At 55.1% G+C, this 16,490-nt stretch overlaps 1 protein-coding gene across 1 annotated transcript in view; it reads right to left on the bottom strand.

The window, feature by feature from the left end:
• LOC116953245 (uncharacterized) overlaps positions 1-16,490 on the bottom strand; it is a 43,835-nt gene that overhangs the window by 26,405 nt on the left and 940 nt on the right. The gene's annotated exons all lie outside the window — the stretch shown is intronic.

The following is a 16,490-nucleotide window of genomic DNA, read 5'->3' as shown; positions in this document are numbered from 1 at the left end:
AGGTTCGTCGCTGCTCGGGCTTGGGACAAAGGAGGAGCGGTGGGTGGGAGGAGGGAATTCCAGAGTGGAGTGGCAGCGCGAGGGAAAAAAAAACAGAAAGTGTCGTGACCCGCGGTGTGGTTGGGTGAGTGGGTGGTTGGGTTTGTGGGTGGGTGAGTGGGTTTGTGAGTGGGTGAGTGAGTGGTTGGGTTTGTGGGTGGGTGAGTGAGTGGTTGGGTTTGTGGGTGGGTGAGTGAGTGGTTGGGTTTGTGGGTGGGTGGTTGGGTTTGTGGGTGGGTGAGTGGGTGAGTGACTGACTGAGTGGATGAGTGGTTGGGTTTGTGGGTGGGTGAGTGGGTGGTTGGGTTTGTGGGTGGGTGAGTGAGTGGTTGGGTTTGTGGGTGGGTGAGTGGGTGAGTGACTGACTGAGTGGGTGAGTGGTTGGGTTTGTGAGTGGGTGAGTGGGTGGTTGGGTTTGTGAGTGGGTGAGTGGGTGAGTGACTGAGTGAGTGGTTGGGTTTGTGGGTGGGTGAGTGGTTGGGTTTGTGGATGGGTGAGTGGGTGAGTGAGTGGTTGGGTTTGTCGGTTGATGAGTGGGTCAGTGAGTGACTGAGTGAGTGGTTGGGTTTGTGGGTGGGTGAGTGACTGAGTGATTGAGTCAGTGTGTCAGTGAGTTGAGCGGGTGGATGAGATGAATCAGCCAGTGTCTGATAGACTTAACCCGGGTGGAGAAAACGATTAGTATAGCTCAGGGGAAGCGTAAAACATGGTAGCATCCATAAGAGGGTTGTTTTCGGTTAGATCGCGTAAACATAAACGTGTCATTAAACCTGCCACCACCCGACACAGCCTATTAGTAAGGTTTGTAATGCAGCAAAACATGCCCATTCGTTATTAGTTCAGCAAACCAGTGTGTTGAAGAGTGAACCAACAACAACATTTACAATTCAAGTACCGTGACGTTTCACCGGTAATTACAACAACCAGCACCATCAGGCTGTCACCGCGTATCACCGACGCGCGTCGCCGCTCGTCCACTCCGCGTGTGACGCGAGCGGAAACCGCTCGACAAGGCCCCGGCACGGCTCGGATGTGCAGTGGAAAAAGGCGTAATAATAAAAGCGATCTCAAGCTGTGAACCAGCACAGCCGGACTCCCGGATTCAAAAGACACAGCGGTCCCCGAACGCAGAATCTTCATCGCAGGCTTTGCACTCACGGAATAAGTTGGCAAAAAATGAGCGACACAATGTTTTGATGCTGTTACCAAAATAGAACTCTGCTCCGCTATTGTAAAGGGCAAAAGTCAACTATTTATTTGGCTTAACAGACTCTGCAGGAGGTGGCACTATGAACACAACGGCACGCGGACCTGTGCAGCCCAAGCGCAATCAAACCGCCGGACCCTGTGAAGTTTCACGGCTTTGCAAATATTTGGCTTTTGATCCAAGCGCAGTAACGAGCTGCGGGGCCCGCCTTGGACAGTTTAAACCCACAGAGAGGAGCGACCAACCTCACTGACACTGACGCCACGGAGAGGCGGACCGCACTGCCAGTGGCAGCGGGCAGGGCTCACGGTCCACCAGGGGTCACGGTCTACCAGAGGTCACGGTCCACCAGGGGTCACGGTCTACCAGAGGTCACGGTCCATCAGGGTTCACGGTCTACCAGGGGTCACGGTCCACCAGGGGTCACGGTCCACCAGGGGTCACGGTCCATCAGGGGACACGGTCCACCAGGGGTCACGGTCCACCAGAGGTCACGGTCCACCAGGGGTCACAGTCCACCAGAGGACACGGTCTACCAGAGGTCACGGTCCATCAGGGAACACGGTCCACCAGGGTTCACGGTCCACCAGAGGTCACGGTCCAATAGGGGTCACGGTCCACCAGGGGTCACAGTTCACCAGGGAACACGGTCCACCAGAGGTCACGGTCCACCAGGGGTCACAGTTCACCAGGACACACGGTCACAGTCCACAAGTGCACCACAGCTAACGCAGCAGCTGCAGCAGCATCACAAAATAACGTCGTTGTCACACGGATGGACTCGCCCCCGTCACGACAATGTGGAATTTCCACCGCCGACTCTGCGGGGGCTGTGAACGGGAGGCTAGCACCTATAACGTCGACGCTCATTGGGGGGAGGGGGGGTGGTCGGTGGGGGGTGAATTGGCTGTTGGCTGTTGGCTGTGCTGTTTGTCCCGCGGTGACGAGGAGGGGGAGAACCCGGCGGCTCGAACGAGTCTGGGTCAGGAGAGAGCTTTGGCGGCAGCGTGGAGCGGCGGTGGAGCGGTGGAGCGACAGTGGATCGGCGGTGTCGCGGGCAGCGGCGGTGGAGCGGGCAGCGCGCCCCGCGCCACGAACCTGGCGACCCGAGTTCGATTCCCGCTCACGGCCAACACCGGTGAATATTATCCGAACAGATCGTGGGTCTCCCCAAAGGTTGATTCAGCCCCAAATGAGTATCTGGTGCGGTGTGTAGTAAACATCGCCACTGGGGAGACGAAGGCGGCCGGGCGTGGTGCTGGCCACCCACCCCCTCTCGTGTGACATTCCGGCCTTTATAAGTGCTGCTCGCTAACAGCACTTGCCCCAACAGTCTGATAGGGCTATACGGGGGGTGGGATCTTTGTGGGTGTGTGTACGTGGGTGTGTGTGCGTGGGTGTGTGTGCGTGGGTGGGTGTGTGAGTGTGTCTTTGTGTGTCGTTAACAGCACTTTCCCCAAAAGTCTGTTAAGGCTACACGGCGGGGGTGGGAATATTTGTCTTTGTGTGCACGTGTTGTTCGCGCGCGTGCGTGCCGACTCTACTTAGCAGGGCTACCTGCCTCGAGCTCCACCTGTACAAACAGTTTCTACAAACACCTTTTTGTTTACCAGGCGAGGCTGCGACAAAGGGAAAAAGAACCCCCGCTAACAAAAGACGTCGTTTCCAGCAGCAGCAGCAGCAGGCTCAGCCGCTACTCGCTTGCTGCTGCTGTTGATGACGATGGTGATGGTGGTGATGGTGGGCCGACATATCTCGGCAGCTTTTTACCGTTCAATTGGGAGACTGGAAGGGAGGGGGGTGGATGGGAGGGGGGCAGTTGTAAAGTTTTTAAAAAGAGGTGACATTTTAAGACGACAAGGAGCAGCGACGGCGCTAACACAGTGCCTGCCCGAGTCCGAATTCGTTCCCAAGGAAAAGCGAGAGAAGAGCCGAGTTGGAGAAGATCTGAAGACATTTTGAGGCGGCGAGGGTGGTGGGAGAAACGGAGGATGATGCTGGGAGAGAGAAGCGGAGAGAGGGTGGGGGTGCGAGGAGAGTTAAAAGTGGAATTCATAAACGCGTTGCCGGCCGTGCTGATGAGCCCCGACAGTGCGTGGAGTTTTAGTGAGTGGACTCCACATCCGGCGGGCTTCCAGATGAGAACCTCCTCGTCACTGAGCACCGGTCACCGTGGTGTGCCGATGAGTCCTAAAATGTGGATGAAGCCGGTCCACAGTTGTCCCATCTGTGGCTCACCTGTGACCACATTTGCTCAACTTTATATTGATGGTGACTGCAGACAACAAAGCTGCCGACCCATGCGTTCTGCTCCGTATTCTTGTGCAGGGGAATTGAGTCGTCGGGTTCATGCGGCGTGCAGCTGTTTCAAAACGGTCACTATTGCTTTTGCCTATTTGTGTTTCTCCCTTGTGATGGGACTTTGATAAGATGAACGTTGAGATTTATAAGGGGCACGGGGGTGACCAGTAAGGTCTGAATTGGTCTGTAGTAATAAGGTAGGGCACTGATAAGGGGTTGACAGGTATGAGACAAGATGACTAACAAAGCAGTTTCTGCAGGAATTGCTGACGGGTTGTTTTTGGATAGGCACAGACGCTGTGTGCCGTTCGCGCATTCTTGCGAGGTGTTTGACATCCAAAATTGACGGGAGTAACTCGGCGTGGCAGGAAAACCAGCGCAGGCTGGAACACTCCACGGTGGTAAAAGCAAAATGCACGCAGAGAAAGGTGTAGAGGAAGCACCTCGTGCATTGGGAAAAACAAAGCATCGACAGCTCCTCGCAAAGCTGCATGACCACTGTCCACGCTGCTCGGGTCAAAGCAAGTTGAGCAAATGTGGAGAGGCGCCCGCGTGCTGTTACAGCTGCCACGCACCTCAGCCCCGGGCTGGAGTGAAGAGCGGTTTTGAGTGTGTGTTAGTGTGTGTGTGTTAGTGTGTGTGTTAGTGTGTGTGTGTTAGTGTGTGTGTGTGTTAGTGTGTGTGTATTTTGTACCATCGGACACTCCACCCCCACAACTCCCAATCGGTGATGGGGCAGTTGTGGAGAGAGTGGAGAGTTTCCCATACCTGGGCAGTGTGCTTATGACTGGCTCCAGTTTAACAGCAGAGGTCTCACTCCGAATCAGTCGAGCGGCAATATCTTTTCATCGGTTGCGTAACGCTGTGTGGAAGCTACCTGGTCTGTCGCTCCGCACTAAGCTTCAGGTCTTCTCGGCCACGGTCATTCCCTCCCTTCTCTACGCTTGCGAAACGTGGACCCCCCTAATGGAACATCTTCGCCGGTTAGAAACATTTAGGCTGGCCTGCCTACGATCTATCCTGGGTTTAACCAGACTGGATTGTGTGAGGAGCTCACAAATCCTTGAAAGATCTGGGCAGGGTCCCATCGGTGAGCTCCTCCGGCAGGCAAGGCTGCGATGGCTGGGTCATGTAGCCCGCATGCCCAGCCACCGCATGCCGAAACAGCTTTTGTTTGGCCGGATTGAGGGGGCTAAGCGGGCGCGGCACGGGCTAGAGAAGAGATGGAGTGATGTGGTACAGGAGGACGTGGAGCTGAGTGGACTTGCCGATGACTGGTACCAGCGGTGTCAAGATCGGCCTCTGTGGAGGAGGCTCGTGAAGGATGCTACTGGGCAGTTGGAGGCAGTCGCCCTCCAACAACAACGGAGGGCGGAGGAGCGACGCTCACAACAGCGAGCGGAGCGCCGGGTGGCTAAAGCACAGCAGGTTGGCACAGTAGGGGGCACAGGTGGTGCATCAGCCAGTCATCTCAGTCAGTCGACCCGTGGCACCTGGGTCTGCCCCGTGACCTCCTGCCAGCGGGCGTTCGACACTTCACGTGGCCTCAGGGTGCACATAGCCTGGCACAAGCGTCGTGGTGACGTCACCGCCACTTAGTGGCGAATGGCGGTTGTTGTTGTTGTTGTTGTGTGTGTTAGTGTGAGGTGGGGCCTTACCATCAGCCCCACCAAAACTAAGCACCTGCCTGGGTATTTTGTACCATCAGACACTCCACCCCCACAACTCCCAATCGGTGATGGGGCAGTTGTGGAGAGAGTGGAGAGTTTCCCATACCTGGGCAGTGTGCTCATGACCGGCTCCAGTTTAACAGCAGAGGTCTCACTCCGAATCAGTCGAGTGGCAATATCTTTTCATCGGTTGCGTAACGCTGTGTGGAAGCTACCTGGTCTGTCGCTTCGCACTAAGCTTCAGGTCTTCTCGGCCACGGTCATTCCCTCCCTTCTCTACGCTTGCGAAACGTGGACCCCCCTAATAGAACATCTTCGCCGGTTAGAAACATTTAGGCTGGCCTGCCTACGATCCATCCTGGGTTTAACCAGGCTGGATTGTGTGAGGAGCTCACAAATCCTTGAAAGATCTGGGCAAGGTCCCATCGGTGAGCTCCTCTGGCGGGCAAGGCTGCGATGGCTTGGTCATGTAGCCCGCATGCCCAGCCACCGCATGCCGAAACAGCTTTTGTTCAGCCGGATTGAGGGGGCTAAGCGGGCGCGGCACGGGCTAGAGAAAAGATGGAGTGATGTGGTACAGGAGGACGTGGAGCTGAATGGACTTGCCGATGACTGGTACCAGCGGTGTCAAGATCGGCCTCTGTGGAGGAGGCTCGTGAAGGACGCTACTGGGCAGTTGGAGGCAGTCGCCCGCCAACAACAACGGAGGGCGGAGGAGCGACGCTCAGAACAACGAGCGGAGCGCCGGGTGGCTAAAGCACAGCAGATTGGCACAGTAGGGGGCACAGGTGGTGCATCAGCCAGTCATCTCAGTCAGTCGACCCGTGGCACCTGGGTCTGCCCCGTGACCTCCTGCCAGCGGGCGTTCGACACTTCACGTGGCCTCAGGGTGCACATAGCCTGGCACAAGCGTCGTGGTGACGTCACCGCCACTTAGTGGCGAATGGCGGTTGTTGTGTGGGTGTGTGTTAGTATGTGTGTTAGTGTGTGGGTGTGTGTTAGTGTGTGTGTGTTAGTGTGTGTGTGTGTTAGTGTGTGTGTTAGTGGGTGTGTGTTAGTGTGTGTGTGTGTTAGTGTGTGTTAGTGTGTGTGTCCGGCAAAACAACCCCCTACCTCCTCGCGGTGCCGGACGGGCAACTCTGTCGTGGACAGTGCTGTGGGGGGAGTTCCAATTTTGATTGGCTCCTCCCCTCATGGCATATGTGTCCACCACAGGGGCTAAACGGGGGCTCTGGACGGGTGCGAGGGGCTGGTAACCCCTCCACCTTCAATTAATTACCACAAAACCACGAATTAAAGTGAAATATGTAACAACTAAGCTTGTGCCGGAGGCCCCGGGGGGCCAGGCGTCTATGACGTCTCCTGGCCAAACCCCAATTGGCGGAGCCAGGAGATTGAATACCTACCCTCGGGGCTACTCCAGAAACAACGAAAAGCCACTACGGGTGGCCACGTGGAATGTTCGAACGCTCACTGCAGAGGAGAGGCTGCCACTCCTCTGTCGGGAGCTGGACCGGTACCGCCTGGATCTATGCGGCATTCAGGAGGTCCGGTGGACCGGTTCTGGCTCCTGCCACCATGAGGGGTGGACAGTCCTCTACTCGGGGCAGCAGACTGCCAAACAACAGGGTGTGGGTCTTCTTTTGAACAAAAGAATGAAGGGGGCGTGGGAGCGTGGCGGTGAGGTGTGGGAAGCTGTAAGCCCCAGGCTACTTTGGGCTCGCCTTCCCATCAACCGGAGGCGAGGAATGGTGGTCGTGGTTACTTATGCCCCCACCGAAGATGAACATCCGTGGAGGGATGCAGGCAAAGCCGATGAGTCAGATGCCTTCTATGACCTCCTGTCACAGGTGCTGGCTAAAGTGGCCCCTCGGGATAGAGTCATCATGTTGGGTGACTTCAATGCCCGAGTTGGTCATGATACTGGCACCTGGTCTGGAGTGATTGCAGGGCATGGGCCAGATCAGCTCAATAACAATGGTAGGAGGCTGCTAGATTTTTGTGCAGCCCATGGGCTTGTAATTACCAACACGCTGTTCCGGCATCGGCGCATCCACACAACATCATGGATGCATGCCGGGTCCAAGCAAGAACATCTGCTGGACTACATAGTGACGGACCAGCGAATGCGAGCCCATGTCCTTGACACCAGGACCTACCGTGGAGCTGATCTGCCCTCTGACCATCGACTAGTCATCTGTAAGATGCGCCTGCCATTCTTCCACTCCGGTGGTGGGTGTACACCCAGGACCCCATTCCAACCTAAAGTGGCCTGGTCTCAGTTATCTGATGAAAGTTGCAAGCGAGAATTTCATCATCGCTTGCGGCTGGGATTGGCATCGTCCCCGACTCCTCCTGATGTCGAGGGTAAATGGGCGAGGTTTAGGACTGTGACTCATGCAGCTGCAATGGCTGCTTTGGGTACGCGGTCCAGACCTCCCCAGACACCCTGGATGACAGAGGAGTTGTTCAGGATGGTTGAGAAAAAGCGACAGGCCCACTGTCATCGGCTACAGAATCCCACGTCAGAGAATGAGGAGGCTTACCGCAGCCTTCGCTCGGAGGTTCGGAGAGCCGTGAGGCGCTGCAAGGATGGGTGGTGGTCGCGGGTTGCTGAGGAGATGGAGTCTGCCTCAGTGGCCCGTGATCACAAATCGCTATTTAACTCCATCAAAAAAGTAACCTGCAGCGCCACACCTATTACCATCATTAGGGGAAAAAACGGTGATCCAATTTCCGACCCCCAGGAACAGGTTCGCAGATTTGCTGAGCATTTCTGTGAGGTCCTGGGGGAGGGAAAATCCCACAGCCAGGAAAACATCGTGGCACAAAGTGAGGATGACCCTGCTGAGGCTGCGGTGCCTCAAATATTGGATGAAGTCACCCCCTGTGAGTGGCTGGCTGAGGTGCCATCTGCTGAGGAAGTATTGAAGGCGATCCGGAGTCTGAGACCAGGAAAGGCAGCGGGCAGAGATGATCTCCCAAGCGAAATGCTGAGGGAGGGTGGCGTTTGTGCACAGACTGCCCTATATGACATCATAACAACAGTCTGGACCACTGGACGGGTTCCGCAGGATTGGAAGGATGCCCTGGTGGTCCCCCTTTTTAAGAAGGGGGACCGCACAGACTGTAACAACTACAGGGGCATCTCACTCCTCAGTGTGCCGGGAAAGGTCCTGGCAAGGATTATTCAGCATCGCCTTGCCAGGCACGCTGAGGAGAGGCTTGCGGAGCCCCAATGCGGTTTCAGGAAAGGGCGGTCCTGCACAGATGCCATATTTTCTGTCCGTCTGCTACAGCAGAGGTGTAGGGAATTCCAACAAGACCTACATCTCTGCTTTATTGACCTGGTCAAGGCCTATGATACCATCAGTAGGCCTGGGCTCTGGGTCGTTCTTCGTGCTTTTGGAGTACCTGACCCTCTGCTCACGATCATTAAGGACCTTCATGATGGTGAGCGGGCCCGGGTAAAACTACGTGGCCGGGAGTCAGAGCCATTCCCTGTACACCTTGGGGTGCGACAGGGATGTCCTCTGGCTCCCACATTATTTAACATCTATTTTGACCACGTAGTTCGTGAAGCCTTCAATAGCTGTACCGGGGGAATCTCCATATGGTACAGATATAATGGGAGGCTAATCGATGCCCGGGTGCGGTCAAGGGATGGCTCCCTATTGCTCAACCACGTTATGTATGCTGATGACTTGGTAATAGCTGCTCAGTCAGAGGAGGAGTTGGAGACGCTGCTGCTGAGACTGGAGCGTGCCACTAAGAGGTGGGGCCTTACCATCAGCCCCACCAAAACTAAGCACCTGCCTGGGTATTTTGTACCATCAGACACTCCACCCCCACAACTCCCAATCGGTGATGGGGCAGTTGTGGAGAGAGTGGAGAGTTTCCCATACCTGGGCAGTGTGCTTATGACTGGCTCCAGTTTAACAGCAGAGGTCTCACTCCGAATCAGTCGAGCGGCAATATCTTTTCATCGGCTGCGTAACGCTGTGTGGAAGCTACCTGGTCTGTCGCTCCGCACTAAGCTTCAGGTCTTCTCGGCCACGGTCATTCCCTCCCTTCTCTACGCTTGCAAAACGTGGACCCCCCTAATGGAACATCTTCGCCGGTTAGAAACATTTAGGCTGACCTGCCTACGATCCATCCTGGGTTTAACCAGACTGGATTGTGTGAGGAGCTCACAAATCCTTGAAAGATCTGGGCAGGGTCCCATCGGTGAACTCCTCCGGCAGGCAAGGCTGCGATGGCTGGGTCATGTAGCCCGCATGCCCAGCCACCGCATGCCGAAACAGCTTTTGTTTGGCCGGATTGAGGGGGCTAAGCGGGCGCGGCACGGGCTAGAGAAGAGATGGAGTGATGTGGTACAGGAGGACGTGGAGCTGAGTGGACTTGCCGATGACTGGTACCAGCGGTGTCAAGATCGGCCTCTGTGGAGGAGGCTCGTGAAGGATGCTACTGGGCAGTTGGAGGCAGTCGCCCTCCAACAACAACGGAGGGCGGAGGAGCGACGCTCACAACAGCGAGCGGAGCGCCGGGTGGCTAAAGCACAGCAGGTTGGCACAGTAGGGGGCACAGGTGGTGCATCAGCCAGTCATCTCAGTCAGTCGACCCGTGGCACCTGGGTCTGCCCCGTGACCTCCAGCCAGCGGGCGTTCGACACTTCACGTGGCCTCAGGGTGCACATAGCCTGGCACAAGCGTCGTGGTGACGTCACCGCCACTTAGTGGCGAATGGCGGTTGTTGTTGTTAGTGTGTGTTAGTGTGTGTGTTAGTGTGTGTGTTAGTGTGTGGGTGTGTGTGTGTGTTAGTGTGTGTGTGTTAGTGTGTGTGTGTGAGACCAGGAAAGGCAGCGGGCAGAGATGATCTCCCAAGCGAAATGCTGAGGGAGGGTGGCGTTTGTGCACAGACTGCCCTATATGACATCATAACAACAGTCTGGACCACTGGACGGGTTCCGCAGGATTGGAAGGATGCCCTGGTGGTCCCCCTTTTTAAGAAGGGGGACCGCACAGACTGTAACAACTACAGGGGCATCTCACTCCTCAGTGTGCCGGGAAAGGTCCTGGCAAGGATTATTCAGCATCGCCTTGCCAGGCACGCTGAGGAGAGGCTTGCGGAGCCCCAATGCGGTTTCAGGAAAGGGCGGTCCTGCACAGATGCCATATTTTCTGTCCGTCTGCTACAGCAGAGGTGTAGGGAATTCCAACAAGACCTACATCTCTGCTTTATTGACCTGGTCAAGGCCTATGATACCATCAGTAGGCCTGGGCTCTGGGTCGTTCTTCGTGCTTTTGGAGTACCTGACCCTCTGCTCACGATCATTAAGGACCTTCATGATGGTGAGCGGGCCCGGGTAAAACTACGTGGCCGGGAGTCAGAGCCATTCCCTGTACACCTTGGGGTGCGACAGGGATGTCCTCTGGCTCCCACATTATTTAACATCTATTTTGACCACGTAGTTCGTGAAGCCTTCAATAGCTGTACCGGGGGAATCTCCATATGGTACAGATATAATGGGAGGCTAATCGATGCCCGGGTGCGGTCAAGGGATGGCTCCCTATTGTTCAACCACGTTATGTATGCTGATGACTTGGTAATAGCTGCTCAGTCAGAGGAGGAGTTGGAGACGCTGCTGCTGAGACTGGAGCGTGCCACTAAGAGGTGGGGCCTTACCATCAGCCCCACCAAAACTAAGCACCTGCCTGGGTATTTTGTACCATCGGACACTCCACCCCCACAACTCCCAATCGGTGATGGGGCAGTTGTGGAGAGAGTGGAGAGTTTCCCATATCTGGGCAGTGTGCTTATGACTGGCTCCAGTTTAACAGCAGAGGTCTCACTCCGAATCAGTCGAGCGGCAATATCTTTTCATCGGTTGCGTAACGCTGTGTGGAAGCTACCTGGTCTGTCGCTCCGCACTAAGCTTCAGGTCTTCTCGGCCACGGTCATTCCCTCCCTTCTCTACGCTTGCGAAACGTGGACCCCCCTAATGGAACATCTTCGCCGGTTAGAAACATTTAGGCTGACCTGCCTACGATCCATCCTGGGTTTAACCAGACTGGATTGTGTGAGGAGCTCACAAATCCTTGAAAGATCTGGGCAGGGTCCCATCGGTGAGCTCCTCCGGCAGGCAAGGCTGCGATGGCTGGGTCATGTAGCCCGCATGCCCAGCCACCGCATGCCGAAACAGCTTTTGTTTGGCCGGATTGAGGGGGCTAAGCGGGCGCGGCACGGGCTAGAGAAGAGATGGAGTGATGTGGTACAGGAGGACGTGGAGCTGAGTGGACTTGCCGATGACTGGTACCAGCGGTGTCAAGATCGGCCTCTGTGGAGGAGGCTCGTGAAGGATGCTACTGGGCAGTTGGAGGCAGTCGCCCTCCAACAACAACGGAGGGCGGAGGAGCGACGCTCACAACAGCGAGCGGAGCGCCGGGTGGCTAAAGCACAGCAGGTTGGCACAGTAGGGGGCACAGGTGGTGCATCAGCCAGTCATCTCAGTCAGTCGACCCGTGGCACCTGGGTCTGCCCCGTGACCTCCTGCCAGCGGGCGTTCGACACTTCACGTGGCCTCAGGGTGCACATAGCCTGGCACAAGCGTCGTGGTGACGTCACCGCCACTTAGTGGCGAATGGCGGTTGTTGTGTGTGGGTGTGTGTTAGTGTGTGTGTGTTAGGTGTGTTAGTGTGTGTTAGTGTGGGTGTGTTAGTGTGTGTGTTAGTGTGTGTGTTAGTGTGTGTGTTAGTGTGTGTTAGTGTGTGTTAGTGTGGGTGTGGAAGTATGTTAGTGTGTGTGTTAGTGTGTGTTAGTGTGTGTGTGTTAGTGTGTGAGTGTGTGTTAGTGTGCGGGTGTGTGTTAGTGTGTGACTATGTATGTGTGTGGGTGTGTGTTAGTGTGTGAGTGTGTGTTAGCGTGTGGGTGTGTGTTAGTGTGTGGGTGTGTGTTAGTGTGTGTGGATGTGTGTGGGTGTGTTAGTGTGTGGGTGTGAGTGTGTGGTTGTGAGTGTGTGGGTGAGTGTGTGGGTGTGAGTGAGTGTGTGTTAGTATGTGTTTGTTATTGTGTGAGTGTGTGACTGTGTGTATGTGTGTGGGTGCGTGGGGAGCGGTAGTGTAGCGGTTAGCGCTCTTCGCTACGACCCTGGCCACCCGGGTTCGACTCCCGCTCACGGCCAACACCGGTGACGATCATCTGCACCGGTCTCGGGCATCCCCTAGGTCGACTCAGCCTCAAATAAGTACCTGGTGCGGTGTGTAAACATCGTCACTGGGGAGACAAAGGCGACCGGGCAGGGTGCTGGCCACCCACCCCCTCGTGTGCCGTGCCAACCTTCACAGGTCCTGCTCGCTAACAGCACTTGCCCCAGCAGTCTGCTAAGGCTACACGGGGGACAACTTGTCCTTATCTTTGTTTCGTGTCACGCTCCGCTGAAGGCACGAGTGGTGTGTGTACAGCCCCCGACACGGGACGCGCGGCGATCCGGGCCGTGCACGTGACGAAATCTCTCCCCTGCTTCACCATCAACGCAACAGCACACGGACAACCACCCAAGGCACGGAATGACGCCGTTCATTCCATACAGTCGTAGACTCGGAGACACCTTGTTACCCGTTTGCCATGCCGTGCTGGACACGCGTGGTGTGATCATCGTGTGCGCGGTGCTCGCTGTGCGGTATACGGGAGTTGTTGTTCTTGTAAAGGCCGGCCCTGGTTACATTGTAGGCTACTGCAAACAGAAGCCCAACATAGGTGCGCGTGTGTGTGCGTGTGCGCGTGTGTGTGTGTGCAAAAGTATGTGAACAAAACATGAACGTGTACGGGAGGCGCTGGCTCGTGTGTGGACGACACGTGCTGACAAAGTAGAACTCTTGTAACCAGGAGCCTGATGTGCTATGATTAAGGGTCATTTCCCGAAACGTTACCTATCATGTTTTTATTTTATTTTATAACAATTTTTTTTATTATACCATGTAAGGCTCAGCAATGTAGCTCTTTTTAAAGAAAGGAACTGGCCAAAAATGACAGCTCAACGAAGTGGCTTATTATAATCGTGAGTAAATGTATCGCAGCCAAATACTCTAAACGCGTGACGATGTCGATCCTAAATGTGGAGGGGAAAACCGCAGAACCCGGAGAAAAATCCACGCGACAACGGGGAGAGAGAGAGAGAGACACCGCAAACTCCAAATATACAGCAGCAGGCGTCAGGGTCGGGATAGAACCCACGATGTCCCGCGTACCAGGCGAGGTAGTTAACATCTTGCCATTGCGGCGCCCATATTGCCGTGTCCGATATCCCTGTGACAGGAAGAAAAATTAGGCGAGCTGGATGTGGCGCGCCAACATAATTCCCGTTCATCGAACTGTTCCAGCTGAAACGAGGCACCGCTGGTTCCCGCACGAGGCATCGCCTGGTGTGCATCTCGACGTTCCCTCCTTCACACAGCAGCGCCCCGGGGTCCCGGGCGAGAGACCGACGTACACGCCATCTCTAGGAACCACACGCCGTCTCTAGGAACCACACGCCATCTCTAGGAACCACACGCCGTCTCTAGGAACCACACGCCATCTCTAGGAACCACACGCCGTCTCTAGGAACCACACGCCATCTCTAGGAACCACACGCCATCTCTAAGAACCACACGTCATCTCCAGAACCACACGCCATCTCTAGGAACCACACGCCATCTCTAGAACCACACGCCATCTCTAGAACCACACGTCATCTCCAGGAATCACACGCCATCTCCAGGACCACACGCCATCTCTAGAACCACACACCATCTCTAGAAACCACACGCCATCTCCAGGACCACACGCCATCTCTAGAACCACACGCCATCTCCAGGAATCACACGCCATCTCCAGGACCACACGCCATCTCCAGAACCACACACCATCTCCAGGACCACACGCCATCTCTAGAACCACACGTCATCTCCAGGAATCACACGCCATCTTCAGGACCACACGCCATCTCCAGAACCACACGTCATCTCTAGAACCACACGCCATCTCTAGAACCACACGTCATCTCTAGAACCACACGTCATCTCTAGAACCACACGCCATCTCTAGAACCACACGCCATCTCCAGGACCACACGCCATCTCTAGAACCACACGTCATCTCCAGGAATCACACGCCATCTCCAGGACCACACGCCATCTCCAGGACCACACGCCATCTCCAGGACCACACGCCATCTCTAGAACCACACGCCATCTCTAGAACCACACGTCATCTCTAGAACCACACGCCATCTCTAGAACCACACGTCATCTCTAGGAACCACACGCCATCTCTAGAACCACACGTCATCTCTAGGAACCACACGCTATCTCCAGGACCACACGCCATCTCTAGGAACCACACGCCATCTCTAGAACCACACGCCATCTCTAGAACCACACGTCATCTCTAGAACCACACGCCATCTCTAGGACCACACGTCATCTCCAGGAACCACACGCCATCTCTAGAACCACACGCCATCTCTAGGAACCACACGCCATCTCTAGGAACCACACGCCATCTCTAGAACCACTCGCCATCTCTAGAACCACACGCCATCTCTAGGAACCACACGCCATCTCTAGAACCACACGTCATCTCCAGGAATCACACGTCATCTCTAGAACCACACGCCATCTCTAGGAACCACACGCCATCTCTAGAACCACACGTCATCTCCAGGAATCACACGTCATCACTAGGACCAGGATGAGTCCCATCTCCACTGGTCACGTGGGCCGTGAGTCTGCCTTGAGGGGGAGATCATTGCTGCTTCTGCTGCTGCTACTGCTGCTGGGTATAATCCCAATTGAGTTGCTTGGCGGTGTCACTTTTTGAATGTCGCAATAATTTGCATGCCGATGCCCTGCAGAGAAACTTTCCAAGGGGGGCGTCGAACCGAAATCGCATTGCCCCCCCATCCCACATTAATCGTAAAAACAAACATTTATTGCATTTCCTGTGCTCCCTATCTCTAAATATGAATCATCAGGGTCTCCAGGGAGCATTGAGAAGTAACAAATCAATGCACCTAAAGGAGAACGTCTCTGCGATTTGCTGCTCAATCGAGCGTTGAAGCATCATCTCCTCTTTAGAACCCTCAGAGCCGGTGGTGGAAATTCCACATTCTTATGGCGATGGGGAGGGCAAGGCAATCTATCCATAGGACAAGCACCGGTGCCTTCTCCACAAAGTGGTAGTTTTTTTATCGACTCCGGGAATGGATGATGGGGTGAGTCAACACCCCCTCCCCCACCCCCACCAGGATTTGAAAAAAAATATTGGGGACTGCTCCAATCGCCCCATGCCTTGGATGAGGCCACTGCATTCGGATGATGGACTTCAGGCTGCAGGTGTAAACAACGCGAATCCATCATCACGACCGACACAGACCCACGCGAGACCCGTGCATTCGCACCGAGAACAAACCACGGCCATGCAGCCCAAACTGTGGACCCGCATGGCAAACCACTGCAGTCCACGCGCTCCTTCAACGGAGAGCGAACAGCAGAAGGACGCGAACTCTCTCTCTCTCGCCTGAAGCCCTCTTCGCCGTGGCCAGCAGCAGACCTCGACAACGGCATTTAACCCCTGAACGTATTGGCGGTACACCGGTGGTACGCGGTATATTTTTTACTATTTTTTCTCGCAATGATACAATAATTGTTTACGTTCGCGCGATTCGCAACCCCGATCAGGAAATATTGCGGGGGTAGTGGTGGAGGTGGTGGTGGTGGAGCTGGTGGTGGTGATGGTGGTGCGAGTCAACATCGGTTCTCGTGATCTCGAAGCGGTCGGAAGACGGAACGTCTGTCGGAGCGTCTGAACACACGAAGCTTCGCAATCTGTTGCCGAACAGCGGTACCCAGCCTCGTGGCGATTGGCTTGCTCCGCGTCCCAAAGGCAACGCTGACCGATATATCTCGTGCCCTAGACTTCAACGGACCCAAATCGATGGTCGCGGTCAATGTTGACCTTTAGTAGCAAGTCTAAGTAAACTTAACAAACCGTCGAATCGCTTCAAGCTTGGCCACAGGATCACTTCAAGACCGATGCACAGATTTGCCGATTCACGTTTTGATTCTAGGCTGTTTTATAAAGGAGCGGTGTGCTATGCTGCACCGGTGTTACCGCCAATACGTCCACATTCCTGCTTCTGCTGCCATCATGTACAATAATAAATAGAATCATTATCATCATTATCACCAAATGCAAAGATCCCCCGTATAGCCTGAACAGACTGTTGGGGCAAG

Source organism: Petromyzon marinus, chromosome 50 (genome assembly GCF_048934315.1).
Source record: "Petromyzon marinus isolate PM22_M1 ecotype Great Lakes invasive population chromosome 50, UKy_Petmar_22M1.pri1.0, whole genome shotgun sequence".
Taxonomy (NCBI): Eukaryota; Metazoa; Chordata; class Hyperoartia; order Petromyzontiformes; family Petromyzontidae; genus Petromyzon; species Petromyzon marinus.
The sequence above is the reverse complement of the archived record's forward strand: the minus strand, read 5'-3'. Positions and strand labels throughout refer to the sequence as shown.